This window comes from Pleuronectes platessa, chromosome 8 (genome assembly GCF_947347685.1).
Source record: "Pleuronectes platessa chromosome 8, fPlePla1.1, whole genome shotgun sequence".
NCBI classification, from domain to species: Eukaryota; Metazoa; Chordata; class Actinopteri; order Pleuronectiformes; family Pleuronectidae; genus Pleuronectes; species Pleuronectes platessa.
In genome coordinates this window covers 21,796,375-21,812,618 of record NC_070633.1, presented here as the reverse complement: position 1 = coordinate 21,812,618, position 16,244 = coordinate 21,796,375, and the positions used below count along the sequence as shown (strand labels likewise).

At 42.6% G+C, this 16,244-nt stretch overlaps 1 protein-coding gene across 6 annotated transcripts in view; it reads left to right on the top strand.

Moving 5' to 3' along the window:
- The window catches only part of diaph2 (diaphanous-related formin 2), a 341,319-nt gene that overhangs the window by 242,757 nt on the left and 82,318 nt on the right, over window positions 1–16,244 (top strand). The window lies entirely within an intron of this gene.

Sequence of the window (16,244 nt, the reverse complement as noted above, 5' to 3'; positions counted from 1 at the left end):
AGTGAGTAGGTGTTTCCATATGCCCGTACGCAAGACAGCATTTAACCTGATTTCTGCATTCTTTTGTCTCATATCTTTTGAGGTTGACTTTGCACATTGGGTTGTGTAATCATTGTAGCCTCCTAACACGTTTACAATCTGCTCCCCGTCGAAGAAGAGCTCTTGAATTTGTGTAATTAAAAAAACCGAGGCAGGGACCTCCCCGGTGGCACCTGGAAGGCAGAGCGGTCCGACTAGAAAACTGCTCCATCCAATGTCAGTATTGATTCTCAAGGTCCTTTGAGAACTGGAGTGAGAGGAAATGGAGAAGTGTAGATATACTGCAACATGGCTCTTCCTCACTGTCTGGAGTCCCCCCCCCCAGAGAGTGGCAGAAAGAAGTTGGCTGACCATGACCCGAAACATCCAACTTCCTCCACTCTCCCTTCGTCCCATCTCACCTGATTACGTTGTGGTGTCTGGAGCGTTGTTTAGTCGGATATAATACAATCTATTTATACCTTTGCTTTATGTAAAGCAGGAACCAGCAGGAAAGCACTTCCACCACATATATTTCCTTCTCCACCTGTGTTGTGTTTCGTCTTGGTGTGTTTCTTAATGGATAATGTCGCAGTTTTCTTTCCTCTTGTTGTTTTGCAAATCACAGAATTACCATAGTTATACAGGAAGTATTATTTTAACTATAATTTCCCTTACTTCATTATTTGGGGTGGAGACACACGGAAAGGAGTGAAGTTATGAAGAGTGCACGGCCGTTAGTTCCCTCAGTTAGTTCCCTGGAGTGTTGGAACTGCTTTTCATCTCCCGTGTATAATAAAGTGGTATAATTAATTATAAAGCAATCACAATAACAGGTTGACAGGAGAGCTTTATTTCTACAAGGAGGAGACATTTGGTGCAGATATTTCTGTATTGGATCTCCAAGCTCCAAGTTATCTAGGACACAGGTGTTTTGTGTCAATCCTCCTGCTACGGTACATATTAATAGGACACTGGTGGTTACGGAGTCACATGGTGCCTTGAGTGTACCTGTCGGCCTGTTACAGTAGGACCTGTGTGTGTATACATGCATTTTTCAATGGAACCCACTTCTCTGATTTGTGTCACAGCGATGTTATCCCACCGCTCTAAACGTCCTGAGACATCGAGGGGCTGTTTTTGTGAAAGCTTGCACGGTGGTTGGAATCAAACCTCGTACAAACAGAGAGATAAAGAGATAAGAAGAAAGCGACGGCTGTGCTTGATTTGCAGAGGTGCTTAGGAGGCAGTGTTTGCAATGAGCTTAGTTAGCGCCGCAATCTGCGTCGCCGCGGCTAAGTGTTGGAACAAGAACAGTGTGAAATACAGTGCTGTGTATTTTCGGGTTGACATTTCCTCTGGTACACATAAGAGAGCAGAGTCAAGGCAAAACATACCTTCTTAAACTTTTCCCTGGGATTAGAAAGAAAGGATGTCGGTCCCTTGAAGCATGACAGATGGAAGAACAACAACAGCTGAAACTCGTGCATTTGATGCTTGAGCGACCCTGAAAAAGTTAAGTGAAGCTCTGTTGTCTTGGCTGTTGAGCAGGGTGATAAATGAGTCGGTCTATGTGTATTTGCATGTGTGTGTGTGTTTGTGTTTGTGTGTGTGTGTGTGTGCTACAGGGAGAGGAGGGGGGAGAGAGTAATTTACAGTGCAATGTGTGTGTACCTGTGCCTCTGTTTCCCCCTGACTGTTGTCAGCCTTTTTTTCTTAAGATTAATTTCAGAAGGCCATGGTCACTGCAAGGTATTTCCAATGTAATATGTGCCCCAAAGCAGCGCAGTTTTAATTAAAACTTCAACAATAAATTATGTTTTGTTGTTTTTCACCATGCATGATTAGTGTTCCTCTAATCTGCTCGGGCTTCAGACTTTTCTTTTCTTTTTTTTTACCCATTCGAAGGACACGTTTTTTTTACAGCAAATAGTTTTTTAATAACCTGTCATCTTTAGTGGTCATCTGATGTGCGTAGCCTTTCGGAGGGAATCAGTCCAATATGATAAATATAGGACGAGAAGAGATTCACCACATAGCAGTTAGGAGATACTGAAGGAAATGGGCAGCGGAGAAAAGAGAAGAAATATGGAATGATGGAAGCGCAGAGTAGAAGAAAAAAAAAGACGGAAGGAAGGATTCAAGAAAGAGAGAGAGAGAGGAGCGGAGCTTAGTGGAAACACTTTATTTGGTTTTATTGATACATTTTTCTCCTTCCATTACTGTAATGTATGCAAATGACTGAATGGGGTGTTTGTTCAGCAGTTTAGTGATCTCTATCTGTCAGAAGTAATGGGAGCCCACAAAGGCTGTAGAGTTGAGGCACAAGCCCCCAGAGAGCCCTATTTCACCAGAGAGGCTGTAGCTATCACACTCACACACACACACACACACACTTCCTGTTGCTGCTGGATATGATAGAGTAGAGCTGCGGGCTCAGAGCGGGACTCTGCATACTGGAATATTAATGATAGTGAGGTGGCTCGATCGTCATGGTGAGAGGCTGGACTGAGCCTAGATGGATGCCTGGACATGTCCAATACATCTCCCCCCCCCCCCGCCCCGCTGTTCTCAGCGCCTTATCCCAACCCTGTGATATTTAGCTAAATCTTTTATTTCCCAGCAGGCCGGAGTCAGGGTGCATCACTCTTAATCTTCCCTAATTTTGCCTCTGAGAGCAGCGTAATGCGAGGAAGATGGTTTTGCAAAAATATAAACCTGACTAATTTCAAGCTTAAAATAATAGTCACCCTGTACGATGAAGCTAAAGCCCTAGGAAAGAGAAGTGGTTCAGTGGTAACATCAGTGATACTGACTGGAATTTTGTGTGGCTAGGATTCCTGTCGGTCTCCATGTTACATGTAGGTGTTTACATTCATAAATCACATTGTGTCCCTACGTCTTGCCACTGGTGTAATACCAAAAATCCCTCAACAGTGGATATGTGCCTTTAGGATGCTGACCCAAGCAGACCTTTTTTTTTTCCTGTAAAAACTTTTATTCTTGTTTTCACATTCACGGTTTCGCTGACAATTCCCCGTGAACATAAAACAACAGGTCTTCAAGAAGTAATACATCCTAATCAGGGTAGAAATATTGTCATTCAGTATGACATGTACAAACATGGACTTGGCAGTGGGGGGGTGGGGTGTGTTCTGGCATTTATCCAGCAGTAGAGGTAGTCACAGAGCATGATAATAGATTTTTCCTAATAATACTATAGCTGTTTAAATGGGGGCTATCGATACATGATGGAGAAGAGGTAGCCTCCAGCCCTGGACTCACACAAAGCGCACACATCTAACAGTGTCCTCCCACACAAGGTCAGCACAGACACACTTTTTCTCTGCCCCAGGTTTGCGGTGCATTACCACCTCTGTGACTTAGAAGTCGACAGATACATTTATACAGGTAGCACCTTCTGTTGTTCTCAGAGATTACCTCCTGATTTAGTTCTCCCGTCGAAGGGAGAGCTTTACTACAATCTGCTTATGGATGGTCCCTGTCAGGCAGCAGGACCCCGTCGTCTTCAGGCAAGACTTGTGTACAGGTGTTGCCTCCTCTTATGTCGGCACTTAAGGTCATATAAATGGTTGTTAGTGGAACATTGTTTATGTTTAGCAGGCTGCCGGGTTAAACTGCATAAACATCCCCCATTGAACTGGTGTTTTATCTGGAAGTGTTATTCCACTCGAGTTATTCCACTTTAGTACACCTGCGTACGCCTGAATGAAAAGAAACTCAAATTATTTACTGAATCGTGTTTATTTTGGGATATTTGTATATTGAAATTAGGTTAAAACATGCTGGTGGCACTTTGCTAGCTCCTTTTAATTTGTAAAGCAAAAAACACACAAACACTCAACCCCTTTGCCACACACACACAAAAACGCCTTTCTTCCACTAATGAAATTCACTGTAAACTGTGAGGCCAATTAACTGAAGCACAGATAAACCATGGAGCTTTTTTTAATTATTCAAAAATCCAGTGGAAATTGGCGTAAATAAGTACAGGACATTAAAACAGACCCTGCCTGAGCTCTTCATCTGTATCTTTATTTTACCATGTTATATGTCAGAGGAGATGAAGGATTTAATTCATATTTAGATATTTAAGGGAATAAACATTACCAGAAATGTATCCTGCTTCTCTAATAATAAGTATATGAAAGAAAAGAAAAATGTGTATTAAAAAAAAGAGCACGACTTGGCATTGTTGCAAAGTGAGTCAATAAATGTTGACTTTTAAACCCTATCCACAGTAAACATTAAACTTTGTTTAATTAGTTTTCTGCGTTGGCCACAGTCTTGTTTATTGTATGAAATCTAATTAAAGTAAACTTGAGCAAATCTTTACATGTAAGATGGTAAATACTTGTTTGTCCTTTTCTTTACTAAATGACCTCTATGGTTTGTTTTTAAATAGCAGTCGTCTCGTCTTGATGACTGAAGTGCTTTACAGTACAGTTTCGCCATTCACACATTCAAACACAAATTCATACAGTGCATCCGTGTGCACCCCTGTCTCTTCCACACATCATTCAGACGGGGATCGAACCGTGAACCTTACGGATATAGAGGAAAACAGCCGCCTGACGTGCATCTCAATTGTTAGGTGATTATTAAATAAGTGGCAGATTGATTCATTCATTAATCATTTTACCTCTTTAATTAATTCTGTGAAACAGACATCGGCATATAAGTTTGAGTGAGAAAAATGTTTCCACACAGAATCCAGCTACTTTTGAAATATTCAGAGTAGAAGCTGCCTGAGCAGATCTTTGACTCTGGCTCTGACAGCTCCGGCTTTCAGAACAAACTTTGAACCAAATTAGACACACAGCACCCATATATTAAAATCTGATGAAGCCCCCACCAAAAAAAAAAAGAAGAGACAGATTTCAAAGAATAAACATGTTTTACTTTGTATCTGCAGAAAATATCATGTCGCCACCGTCTGTGTTCCCTGCCAGGCGGAAGACAATCTCTCTGCCCTCTGGTAGTATGAGCGAATTCCCTAGAAGTTTGCCAATCAGTATCTTGTTAGGCTGTGACACTTGGCCTGACGCGGCGGCTCCATTAACCATCAGAGCGAGCTTGCTGACAAGTCGCCCGGATTGTCGCTCCCAGGAGCAGGAGGAGCTGTGGCGCTGGAGGACTGGAGGAACACCCATGAATTACACTGGATCTGCCTCTTTGCTCCTGAGTGAACAACTGTCATATTCCACTGATAAAGCCTCCATGCCCTGCCAGTCCTGGGAGCGAATCCTTGGCAGTATGCGGCATAAATCCTTCGGGATCTGCAACGTTCCTATTGGGATTCAAGCCTGCTGCCTTGCAATTTAACTGCTCCCTCACACACCGATCCTAAACGTCCCCAGGCTTCCTGTGTACGTTTAATATACATTATACATGGTTAAGTACACACACGTATAGAGTCAATGTATTTAGCAATCTGCAGTGTCCTGAAAAGAAAATAACAGTTAATCTGTTTTATCGCCATGTTTCCTGGTGTCGCTCAGCCGCTGCTTTGCTTTGGCCCCATTGGCCCGGGTCTCTCTGCTGATTCGTTCTGCTCTACAGAAAGTCAGGCTAAGGACCCGGTGGCAGCGGCACCACCAATCTGCACCTCATTACGTCCCCAAAAGGCTCGGGCTTAGTGCAGGGTAATAGACAGAGGCCCAGCCGCCCTCATTTGTCATGGGCTCCTGGGTTTGATGCAAAGCCCCCCTTGAGCACTTGTTGCTGAGCTCTAATCCTGCAGTAGACACCAGCCACGCTCCTCTGCTTAGCCATCCCCACTCTCCACCGTCATGGCTCGTGATTTCACTTTCATTTGATGTTTTAATGAAATCCCTGAGACCCAGTTGAATGGCAGGCCCATTGTTGGCAAATTATTCCATCAAATGCAAGTGGAAGGCAAACGTGACCGGAGTTATTTGTCCGGTAAATATGAGGCACCGACGGGTTTACTGTGTTTTCATTCAGAGTATGAGTCCATGGGAGATGTCTGCGTTTACACATGGATCTTCATGTTCACTAAATGTATCTATGATGCTACACATGATGCTTTCTTCATGTCCTTGAAGCACCCTGCATTATCCCCTTTAAGCAAGTTTTGTAATAACTGCTAACAATATTACAGCTTCTATTGTAGTAGTTAATTGTAATATGAGTTGGGGCGAAATGTATTTAATGCTGGTAGATGGTGTGCAGGCCTGACATTTATACAATGGCTGGCATTTATTCCTGAGCAGCCCCAGTATAGCAGCACCATTTGTTGTGCCTTATTGCAAATAAGTGCTACGGGGCAGTGCCCAAGAGGCTGGGGAAAGCTCCTTGATGAAAAGGCCTCAGTATCATTAGCTGAAGTTGCTGTGTAGGCCAGTTGAAAGCCTTTCTAAAATGTAAATCAAACTAATGCCCAAACACTTTCTCTCCTTTTTCCTCGCGGTAATGGTATCCCTGGCTTCCTAATGCCGTCGTGGGAGCAGGATGTTGTTCTGCTGTTTGTTACTCGGCTCTCTGATGACTTCTTACATCGCTCCATGGTGGCTACCCTTACCCCCCCCCCCCCCCCCCCCCCCTCCCCTGACAGGAGCCAGGGATCTAGTGTCTGTATGACGGAACTCCTCCGCAGCCTCATTTTCATAGTCCTACAAAAACCGTTATCCAAACCTATTGACTGTATTTGCTCGTGTTGGAGCAATTAGCCGCTTCATTATGCAAATAAAGAGCACTAATTGCCTCACGTTTGCTAATTGATTATAAGATACGGTATATGGTCGACGCAGAGGTCGACTCCTTCAGAAGGATGTGGCCTTCAGCAGCTTCAGCCGTGCACTTTGTGAACAAATGAAAGGAGTAGATAACACAGGGGGTCATTTCCCCCGGCTTGTCACTGTGCACTCGGCCTCTGCAAAGTCCCAGGCACAACGGAGAAGTCGGGAGGAGAAAGACATCTCTAATTAAAATGAATTTGTGACAGTCAGAAACACTAACAGTTACAAACGGCAATCTGATGGCAGTCAACAGGGGATTCTCCATTAATTGGCAAAATGAGGCTCATCAATCACACGGGGGGGGGGGGGGGGGGGGGGCGCTGCGCAGATCCTGTCAGAGTCACCCACTGTGGGGGGAGCAGCGTGACGTGTGTCTTAGGGACAGAGTCATGTCGAGCAGGAACAGTTTTTCTGTCTCTCTCTCTCTCTCTGTCTCCCCCAACCCTTCCATCTCTCCCCCTCGACTCTGTTTCTCACCACATGTGGCTCTCAGTCGACGTCTCTCCAACTCATTCTGACAGGCTTTGTTTTTCCTTGTCGCATTTCAAATTGGCATTGGCTGGCATTCTCTGCCAGTCAAGGCCGAGACAGAATTGTCAAAACACTGTGGAATTTTTAGCTTTCAGAGGATCTTCTTTGCTGATGACATGCGCTGGGAGGCTTGTAACTCCCGTCTCTCCATTCAAGCATTTTGAAAAAACTGCTAATTTCATATTCAGGAGACATTGATCATTTTATTGGACTCAAAATAATTCAGAACTATCTCTAAAGTCTTAATTGGTAGGAACTATTGACTCTTTCTCCACATTCCCGAAACTGGCATAAAGGAGCAATGTATGAACTTTGCATGAACCTAACAGGTAATATCCTTGTTTCACATCGGGAGCCATAACTCTCCGTCTCTCATTGGGTCAATAAATATACCCGGGCGATAAGTGAATGGTACACCGATTGAACCAATCAATGGTCTGCTCCTATGTCACTCGCTAGGTTGAAGGCAATCAGGGGCCAAGCACGACCTGACATATGGCTCCACTGCTTCATCTCTGCATCTAATCTGGTTGTTCCATGTATCTCTACGGCACAGAGCAACACAACTGACTCGGAACATGGGCTCTAATGTTATCTGATGTGAACACACTCGCACATTACCACGTGTTTTATGTTGATATCCCCATTACCTCTTTCCAGTGCATCAAACCAGTAATATGTCAGGCATGTCACGGCAAATGGAGCATTCACAAGTGCCTTTATAGCTTTCACCGATAGCGCTAATATACTGTGTGTGAAAACAACAGTGTTGCCTGTGTGGGTTTTTATTGACAATTAACCCACAATTAGCAGCATGGATGGATGGTGTGACCTCCGGAAGTGCTGGTGGTAGTTTTAATGAATGCTCCTCCATGAACATGGTCACATGAGAGGAGCCAGTTGGCTGTGACCTCATGCTGTTCCCCTGACACAAAGACAAAGAGGCATTTAACACTTACTGCTGTTAGCTGCATTAACGGGAAAATAAAAAAATATATATATATATATTTGTGATAGGAAAAATTAGTTTTTGCACATTTTCTATTTTTTTCTCTCAGCCACACACATACAAGCCCCCCCACACACACAGAGTGTGTATACTGCTGGTGGGTCTGAGCCCTTTCATTTAACAGCAACAGGGATGTGTGAATCACATCTTCTACCTGAACCAGCAGCTGACCTTGAATTGACTTTCTGTGATGAAGACTTATGGCTGATCCCTGGGCTTTCTGCTTTGATGCCTTACAGCTTTCTGTCCTAACTGGGGAACATGGGGACGATCTGGACACACCAAATGTCTCCTTCTCAGTTACTCTCCTTTTTTTTTTATTCTTCCGTGTAACAACTTTCATGGGTACTTCAGGAGATGGCAAGAACATACAGCGGTTGCAAATATTAATGAATTTCCCTTGTCAGATTTATTTTGTGCACAGAGTTACATGATAGTGCTCATACAGTTTGGACCAAAAGTCTGAGATCATTTTCCTTTCCACTTTAATGATAAAGTAGAATCAGGTATTTGGACCCCACTGTCAGTGGAGTTTATTCCTTTCATCCAAACTCCTTGCTGACTGATGTGCTCTAAAATATCAGAGCAGATTTGGTGCTTTCATGCAAACTGACTTTAAAAAACTGAAATTAATTTTGCCAAAATATTCACTCTAATCACTTGGGCTGTCTTGTCAATGGTTTGAGATTCCAGCTCGCACTCCTTGTGAATAAAAGTGTAACTTTTAAGGACTTATTTTTCTCGTATCCTAACGTGACACTAGAAGTGTTTATGCACTGAGAAGCTAAACTGAGATTCTTATAGAAAGATGAGCAGGTTCTTGAAATCAACCTAAAAACTGACAACGATCAATTAACACAAATAAATCATAAAATCACCAGATTTATAGGGAATATAATACAAAATATAACAGGTAGTTACTGTTATGAAAGTACATAATGGAAGTACAAACAGTGGATGAACATGGTCACTGTGTGAACGACTTCTGTTAAGAAAGCTCTCCATACAGTTTCTAGAGAAAACTTTAAATGCAATGTAGCACAATAGAGAATAACTAGCAGTTAGAGTGAGTGACTGGCGCTGCCCTCGTATTGAACCCTGTTTGTGATGGGTAGTTCAGCAGGGTTACGATGCCTCAGGCTTTTTTTGAACCGCTGGTCATGATCTCAAACCTCCGTGAGAAAAGTCACGACGCTCTATCTGAGATACGAGTCCATTTGCATAGACTCCTTAGGCCTACTCCTACAGTTTCCATGTAGAAATCAGACTTTTAATGCCGATATAAAAGAAAGAATCAATATGATTTGACTGTTCGTTGTTATGCTGCTTTTCCCTGTCCATCACTTCAATATTTAGAGTGACTGTTGTTAACCAGTGTGAGAACTGCTGTGGACTCAGACTCATAACTGAATCCATGAAGATGTCCAAAATGCTGTGGTCCATTGTCCATTGATACAGCAAGTTATACATTTAAATTGTTTAAAGATTGTTCATGAATGCATCAGGAAGAATGCCTACAATAGCAAGAGTTATTGTTCTTTTATTCCTTTCAAAGAAATGCAGCATATTATGATTCAAACAAAATCACACTGTCAAAGTCTTTTAGACAAAAGCCTGTAATCACACACTTGAACATTCAAACTATAACCTTCACTCTCTAGTCTTTAGAGTGATTCATAATTGGGAACGGTTCACATATCAAAACCTAGAGTGAGTAGAACAGCATCAGTCTGATATTCATGAGATAAAACCACTCATCTAAAGGTTGCTGGTTCCACTCCTGGCTCCTTCAGTTTGCATTGCTGAAGTGTTCTATGGAAATAAAATGAACCCCCCAACTTTGGCAAGCTGGGAGTTAAACCAGTAACCTGCATTTGGTGGAATGTATGCCCCAGTGGTGTGAACCCCAACCTCCCCGCTATCAGGTTGCTACATTCTGTTTATACTTTAATCCACAATAACAAGAATGGATTAAACGTGCCTTCCTCTATTTTGTGCACGTCAATACCAGATGGTTCTTTAAAAACACACTGTAATTATAATTCAGGTTTGAGCATTGCTATGATTACGGCTCATATCCCTTTGCTTTAAAACATGCAGGTCAGCCCTCGTTGAATCCCTATACCAGTATTAACATAATTGATATCAATTATTATTTGAAATGTTGCCTTTTTTGTACAATAATACAGAAAGCTACTGGGAGTTTTAAGTACCTCCCTATTTATGGGTATTCACTATCTATTGTTGTTTGACCTTTAATTGAATAATACAGTGATAAGGTTTAAAGGTTAACTTTTTCACTAAATGGAATAATGCATGTTAAAAATGCAGATGCTAACAGTCCTTTACTCAAATACTCACAAATTCATTGTTTACGTTTAACGATCTCCAAAAATACTTTGTTTATTTCACTCTTTTGCAGTTTGTGAATATTCATGTAAGTTTGTATTTGTCCATTTCTTCATATGTCTATCAATGATAGTAACTCACTTTGTTTGTCTCGGTGTCATTGAGCAAGTGGCACAGAGCAAAGTGGGTTACACAGTATTCAATATCACAGGATTGTGTACTATCAGAGAGTCGACGTGTGTGTGTGTGTGTGTTTGGGGGAGAGAGAAAGGGGGGGGTTGTTTTAGGGAGTGCAGGACTGTGTATAAACACGAGATAGCTGCGAGGCAGTACAGCATGATAGCCGTGAATGAGGCGTTTTCCTTTGAAGTGATTAAAATGATTGAGGACAGTGGCGAAGGCATTCATCTCTGAGCAAGGTGATGAGGGACATTCTGTATGTGTGAGCGAAAGTGCCCCGGTGCACTCGTGTGTGTGTGTTTGTGTGTGTGTGTGTGTGCGTGTGTGTGTGTGTCACAGTCGTAGAACAAGTTGTGAAATGGGACTGGCGTGGAGGCGACCAGAGAGATGTGCAGCGATGCCCACAGGAGGGCCGTGTCTTCTCTCAGTACATCTGAACAGACAGACGAATATTTATCACCACCCCACCGCAGCCTCCGTTCCACATTTTAATTTGACCTTTATCGGAACAAAGTAAACACAGAGCCTGTTGTTTTTCATGCATTTTTATTCATGTTCCCTTTAAATGGTAACCTAGAAAAAAGAGAATAACACAAGGCAAATGGAAATTCCTTGAGTTCCATGGATGTGATTTAGCTGGACTTTAATTAGGTTGTCTTTGGCATGTGTTCTATTGTCTTTGTATGTACTACAGCTATTTTGAATGTTAACCTCATGTCGGCTGCTCTCTGCTTGACACAAAGGCTAAACAACAGCCTGTACTTTAAATGTAAGTAGTCCTAGCCCTGGTGGCCTTGTCGGCTGCACATAACCAATCTCAAGCACATTAAGTGTATTTTCTAAACCCACTTAGCATTTGCAGCCTTGTGAAAGTGTTGATTTGAGGTCCATGGGTTCATGTCTCCCTCCTCTTTATCTCTCTCTCTCTCTTTTACTCCCTCTACCTCTCACATCAGTCGCTCTAATCTCCTGAATTCCATCCTCACCCACCGTTCATCCCCTGCCTCCAGGATTGGTTTCACACGGTGATCCCCTCACTGACCAGACAGACGACTCAACAATTAACCTCTAAGGCTGACCCGAAATATTACAAACCCTCTCCGGCGGGATCCTTATTGGCCTCTAATAGATTTCTAACAGGTAGAAAAAAAAGTGGATTGAATTCCGTCCATCCAACCCTCAGATTCTTTTCAGAAACACTTCAGTTTGCTGTCTTTTATTTCTTTCCCCCCTTTACCTCTTTCTCTTTCCCTTAAATACCACAGCCTTGACCTTGTTACGGGATGTGGTCTGAGCTCAATGTGTGATGGCAGGGGGCCAGGCCGGTGAAACATAGTGCCAATGTGTTCATAATGCCATTAGACATTGTGGCATTCTTCATTGAGTCAATCCAACGATTGCTTCTCCATTTTGGTTTCCGTGCTAATAGCCCAAAAGCAAGCACTCTGCTGGAGCCAGCTTGACTGAAAGAGAATTCCCCTTGAATGACATTAGTCCCCGTGTTATTTAATGTCACTTAAGCCATTATTGTAGGATTTACAGCTGATGAAGTGTCCCTGACCGGGAGATGGATATATCCTGCTGTGCCGCAGACACAGGTTGGCCATCAGCTGATTTCCATCCCTATGTTCTCGACATTGAACCCCATCAACTCTTCAAGTGGTCTTACATCCAGGATGTTTGGTCTCCATTGGGAAGTAAGGCCTTGAAAATGCATCATTACGCTGTTGGAGATGTGGGTTTCTATCACAGGGCCTGTTTGTGTGCTTTGCCTGTGCATGTGCGGATGGTCATGTTGTGTGCAGTTGAGGGAGAGTGTGTGCGGATCAGATTGTAACCAGTAAGGTAATGATTCATAAGACAGCCAGTAGGACTTATCCACTAATAGATCTCCGGGGAGATAACCTAATCCCCCAACAATATCTCCTTATCATATTACAAGTGAACTATATGCAGAATGGGTTTCTCTATCCACAAATGAATACTAAGCCCTATACTTACCTTTAAGCTTATTAGATTCCGATATGAAACAGAGCAGTATCAAGTATTCTCCCCCGATGCAAGGCTGATCAGATAATAATCCTTTCCAAGATTAGTTAATTTCACAGTCTAACGATTAGCATGAAACAATGTATGTTTTGGTTTTTTTGTTTCAAAGCCGTAGTATTTAAAAACAAACGTAAAAGATAAACGCGTTGTAATTCGTACCGTCAGGGAGAAGTGTTCTGAGCTGGAGACTGACTCTAGGTCAGTAAATACACGGTGTAATCAAGTCACTGGGAGCTTTTGTCGTCTAGAAAGATCACAACAGGGAGCTTGTCAGTGGCAAATGAAAGTCAGACTCCTTTTCAAGGTGGAGATTGGAGATTAGTAGTAATGCTCATCTCTTTTCTCTCTGTCCGCTTTCACAGAGATGATACGATTTGCAAAAAGATGAGCCCCCCCCCCCTTCCCTCGTTCTCTCTCTTCCTCTGTCTTCCTCACCCATCTATTACTTCCTTGTCTTCACTCTCTCATGTTACCGGTTTTATTTTTTTTTTTTCTGCTTCCTCCTTGATTTACTAAGCTTTAAAAGGGTTGCTAACTCTTCAGGATCCCAAGAGGGAGAGAATGCATGAGCGAGTGGATATGCTGAACACAGCCCCAAATGGCTCCGTGTTGCCAAACAGACTTCACAGGGCACCCACTAGATTTCCAGAGCCCTTTATTTTCACTACGTTTGTGAGACAGCCCCGTGTAAATTATTAGTGATTACTGATGCTATGGACTGTGCCTCTGCTTAACAATACATTAGATGCAGATGATTTATTTAGTCATACGTTTATGCTGCTTTCTTTGTCGCATCCTATGATTGTCTATTTTGATTTTAATGTGGTATGTCTAAATCATTCATTGCCAGTCTAAAAACGTAAAAGTAGTTGTAGAAAGGACAAAGCTACACAGGACATTTGACCAGTGTCCCTACAGTGTCTATTACACTCTCTCTTACCAATAATATTTGAGATATCCATCCAAAGGTGTTTCCTCCCACTGAATATATATTTGTTTTCTGGTTTAATTCTATTTAGTTTCCTTTTATCCTGCTCCCTCATCTAAATGCTGGTTTCTCGAATTGGCCCTGTGCAGAGGGAGGAACCGTATCCCCCTTTGCCTTCTGAGTCTGAGTGTGTTGTTCGATAGATACACACTGTGCACAGATCACTAGCCGATAAGGGAATGGAGACGTCCCAGTCAATTAGGTGCGTAATGAAGTAGCACAGATGAATCAAGGCGTTTTTCCCGAAGCTTGACTTTCTCCCTGTCCATCATAATGTATAGTACAGAAGTTTGTTAATCTGCAAACCTTTGAATGAGTTAAGATCTTGTTTGACGCACAACAATTATTCCCTCATGTCGAGCAGTAGTCATACATGTTATTGATAATGTAAAATTTATGAATTGAAATGTTCCCATTTGATGATATCAATTGGCTAATAAGATTGAACAGTATCTTAACTTTAAAGAGCAGTGTAACTATTTTGTCTCAACAGTTCCTGGCCTGGAGCTAAATATATTTGCGGTAGTAAAATGTGAAATGGGACGGTGTAAAAATCCATGGTACTAACACACTTTCCACCCTAGACTCTGGATTTATCAGTTTTGAATTCTCAATAGCTTTAATCTTTCAGGCCTCTAAAAATTGCCAAATAAAACATTTTAAACGACAAACGTGAATTTGTCAGCACAAGGATCTTTATATTTCCTTCTAGGGGTCATTAGACCAAAAAAATACTCGGTAATACTGGGTTAAATGGGAATTTAAGTCCCTATCTCTAAAGGAAGTCTGGTGTTTTTAGTGTCTCTATCCCGCTCTTAACAATAACAGCAGGAGATCCCTACATTGTGTTACCTGCTCCGTTTACCCAGCTGCATGGATTACGGTGCATAAACAGGTGCTGTGCTTTTAGCCAAGTGTATTTACGGAGCACACGAGCGCTTCCTACCCGTCTCTCTTGCAGGAGTCTTTAATTTAGGGCACAGAATCCAGGTTTCCTTTGAAATGCAGCTTTGGACGTGTGCCAACATCATCTCGTGCTGCGTAATTCTCCGTTTCACGTTCTCAGATAATGACAGGATTTTGTATTGACTGTTGAAACTGCTCTTATTTCAGCTCGTGTTTCATTACAAGGCGTTGGCGCGCGCTCAATAGCTTGCTACACAAGTTTGATTCACGATTGTTTCCCACTGCTTGTTATTAGTGCAGCATCAAAGCAAGACCTGGTAAACACATTTGCATTTTAATGACTGATATAGATTGTTCTGCTGCTCGATACCGCCATCAACCCACAACACACAACCTACCCTTGCCCATATTGATGAAAGCTGGGCTGCATCCAGTCTAGTTGAAATACCGACCAAATACACATGTTGAGACACACACACACACACAAACAGTTTCGTAAGCGGCAATTAAAATGCAGATGAAGTAAGCAGGATAATAGAAAAGCTGCTTTATTTTGAAGAGACAGCATAGTGGCCTATCGAGTCTCCCAAGGTTTCAGGTGACAGCAGGCCAAGAATAAAAAAGTCCAGATATGGTGATTAAGAAAAAAAAGCTGGGTTAATGTTTCCACATCGCGGGGAATGTGCAGTTAATGTTAATATAACACAATTGAGCGGTTGAAAATGATATCGCGGCACAAATGGATGCCATTAGAGCAGCCGTCAGCCAATGGCGATCGAGGAGTTTGAGGAGCCAGATCACTTCTGCGTCCCCAACTCAGGTTTTCCTTCCCCTGCCACCTGCAGAGGATGATGGCGCCCATTAAGGAGAGTTTGCCTCTGTGGCCATGTAATCGGTGCATATTGGAGCTTCACACTGCCAAATGACTTCAGTGATGGCACCGTGGAGCACATGTAGCGGGTTTTGCAGCCAGGTTATATACCTGCACTGCTGAGGTGTGTGTGTGTGTGTGTAGCTCAGGTGCCAGTCTTCATAGTGATTCTATGAACCCCCCCTTATTGATCTTATAGTGTCTGTTGTGCTCCTTGCCAAGAAAAACTGTGCACGGCAGCACTGGATGTATGTTCCGTTCACAGAAAGCAGGTTTACAGGCCTTGATGTTGAGCTTTTTTTTTTTTTACCAGCATCACTGTCAACTGTGAGCAAGTGCCCGGAGCTAGTGCCTCTCTAAATATGTGCTTAGAGGAGAGTCTATGAAATCTCCCGCCTCGAGGTGCAAGACGAACAAGACTCGACAATAACTCTCTCTCGTCTATTTAACAACATGCTTCACATTTCTACATTGTTCTCTAACACAACTTTTTTTCCTCTTTTGTCATGTTGTGGATTGTCCATTATCTCCACAGTAGTTTCCAGGTATTTATGTATCTCA